Consider the following 3,310-nt stretch of genomic DNA (forward strand, 5'->3'; position numbering starts at 1 on the left):
TCTCAACGTTAGGCTCACGGTGGTGTTGACCTTTGCTGTACACAACGTTGAACACTAGATGCCACTGTAGTTCTACAAATGAGATAGGGACAGAATGGAAACACTGAGGTCCTCGTAAAACCTATTTAGCAAGATTGCTATCAGCCAGTGTGCAATGCAGGGTCTTCTCACTTGCCAACTAGGTTTCTTTATGTAGGTCTCCCCAAGGAGCCAGGGTCTCGTTCGCTTTATATTGCTTTAGAGAGGTGTGTTTGTTTTTAGTATTGTAAGCATGCAAGGCTTAACTGTAATTGTAACCGTCTAAGCTCAAAGTAGGCTATAATGTGAATAAGTAAAGCTTGCAGATAAGTTAGTGTCCATTAGTACTTTAACATGTGACGCAGCCTGCTTTGAATTATGGGAAGCTGCTGGGTTGAGGACATATGTTAGGGGTGCTGAGAGCATTCTTGCTAAATCGGGTTGTCCTGTTAAAGAGGCTTCAGTAATTAGGCTCTCTGTGTAGTCATGTTCAGTCACTCGCATCATCATGTTGTCTTGTGTCTCTTCCGCCCTCCATGTCTCACTGACTAACATAACCACATACTATGTGCTCCAATGAATGTCAACCCTCAAACTCTGAAGCGACAGATTTCAGCATGAAATTAAGTAGAAGCCCCGCTGCTGCATGTTTTCGCATTGCCTTAATCTGTTTCAGCCCGTAAACGGTCGACCGGGCTGCCGTTTCAGAGAGATACGACAGCGGTCGCCTCTCTGCATGCCTGTTCTCCTTAATTTCAGCTGTTCTGCATGGTTCTATCACGAATAACAGTCCCTGAGGTTATGGCTCTAAAGGCCAAGTCATTTACCGTATTATCTTTCAGCATACAACTGAAATTGGCCTCTTAGTTCCCAGGCTCGTAACCTCAGATGGAAGTCAAAAGCAGGCTTTTCCTGTGGATTGTTTGCTCTTTTGAGGTGCCAGACTTGATTATAGTCCGTTAGCGAGGTGGCACCGGGAGAATGCATACCGAGGACTGTTTTTAGTCCGATTCACAGCAATCAAATGCTGCTATAGTCTCTCACCACAACTAACTGCGAACCGGGAAAAAGAGAAAAAGAAAAAGAAAAAAACACTCCACGTTACCGTGTGTCTGAATCAAGTGCATAATGCATGTGAAAGCAACTTCTGATCAGGGAGCAAAGAAATAGCCTATTGGCATGTTACCACACAAATCTCCCAACCAATCCCTGATTGAGCAGAGTTTGACAAATAGAACAGAGCGCCTACGTTAGAGCCTGTAGCACGTTGTGATGCCGATAACCTGATGCTGCATGATGGGATACAGGTACGTGATCCTCTCTTTAGATACAGAGGATGTTATCCAAAGAGGTTTTGCTGCTGAACACATTTCTCTCACCCATTCCTCTCTTTGCCTGAATGTCCCTTGCCCCAACCCCTGATCATATTGTCATATCTGACCTTTTGACCTTTTGTATGACATGATCAGCCTTAGGCACGGCTTGACCCCAATGAGATGGCTGCTTCCCGCCTAAACATGTTTTCAAAGTCTAACGATTTGGGACGATTCTTCAAATTTGGATCGCGCTTGACTTGTGCAGTGTGAACGGAACCAAAAGCGAATCAGGAGCGCATTTAAAGTGGGAACGCAGCGGTCCATCTGCGGGTCAAGTCTGTCAGAGCTTGCTGCTAAGGCATTGCACTTTTGTTCCTGTTTGAAAAAGTTACCTTCAGACTTCCCTGGTTGAAAAGCTCTTTTGATCCTTGCCATTAACCTGCTGCTTTCCTCTCCTCTCATCCAACACATGACTGTAGCCAAGATGTCCGTCTACAAGCGAATGAAACTGGCATGTTGTTTTGATTGCGGGCGCTCTGAGCGCGACTGCTCGTGCATGTCAGGCAGTGTACATAGTAACATGGACAGTCTTCAGAGGGCCTTCCCACTTTCTTCTGTCTCTGTTCATGATTGCTCAACCAGTTTACGTGCCTGTAAGTTCGATCGCTTAAACCACATGCCGTTCGGTGTCCGTGACCTGTGGCGTGTGAGTGTGCGTAAGTGCGTGCGTGTCTGTGCCGTGTTTCATGTGCCGTGTCTGTGTCGTTCCTCCATTATTTCCGTATATGTGGCTTATTGGTTGGTACACTAGTAGGTATTCTTTTTCGTTTGGTGAATTGGTGGTAGTTGAAGTGACGTGGCTTCTCTGTGTTAGTGCTGCAGTAGGTGCAGTGAGCCTGTGTTGGCGCATGCTGTGTCAGTGGAGTGCTTGTGCGGTGCTAGTGACCTTTTGCAGTCACTGTTTTTGGTGTTTACTTTTACATGGCAGGTGTACATGTATCTGTTAAATAACTTTGATGTGAATTTAGTCAAACACCCATGGGCTAATTGACACAAATACAGTGTTTTGAGTGTTTTCATGTTTGTGTTCTTCTACATCAGATTAAGGAAGATGCATTTAAATTGCTAACTGTTTCTTTTCCCCAGGTTCAAACACTGGATTCCAACAATCCTTTGGTCTTTGAATTTTGAATGTGCTCCAAAAACCATCTCGCCCAGTTTAAAATCTTAAAAACACTGCTCACTGCTCAAAGATCCTTTTGACTTTATTTGTTCAAATTTGGAACCGTATCAGTAAATGAAAAGCAGGCAAACTATATCTATTATTGACTAAAATCATGTTTAATTTGCATGGCAAACACTAGATTGTGATTGAAAGGGATCTTTAGTGAGATTCTTCTGTTCTTAGAGTGTAAGTATACACTGGCAATGTCTTTTCTGCTATCCTTGGACAATCATGTTTTACAACCACCAAGCATTAATGCCTCCACCATTTCCACTGGCTGAAATAAAACCTCTTCCTTCAGCGAAGTCCACATTTAGGTGCAATTGAAAAAACACATCAAACTCTCCCCCTTTCCACAGGATCTGATCCTCCTCGATGATTTTCTCTTAGCCAGCAATCAGGGGAGAAAAAGTCAATGTGCTTTATTTAATGCCTTGTATACCACAGTGGGACTGTCAGGCTCAATGGGAAAGTTAAAAAGAGATCTCTGACAGGAACTCAATTGAGATGGCGGTGACTCAGGCTATTGGATGAGGTCAGATGACTGAAGTGGTTAGTTGTGTGAGACAGCACCCAGAACAGGGTCTTCTCATTAAGCCGTAGCAGATGTGAAATACTAAAGCGTCTGTCAATTAGGAATGGCAGCGGTGCGACCTACTATAAAAGCAGGAGGGGTCAGTTCAGGCGATCGCATTTCCTCTACAACTGCCTTCCGACTGTTTTCACCACTTCAGCTTAGATTAGCATCAAG

The sequence above is a fragment of the Puntigrus tetrazona genome, chromosome 13, assembly GCF_018831695.1.
Source record: "Puntigrus tetrazona isolate hp1 chromosome 13, ASM1883169v1, whole genome shotgun sequence".
Taxonomy (NCBI): Eukaryota; Metazoa; Chordata; class Actinopteri; order Cypriniformes; family Cyprinidae; genus Puntigrus; species Puntigrus tetrazona.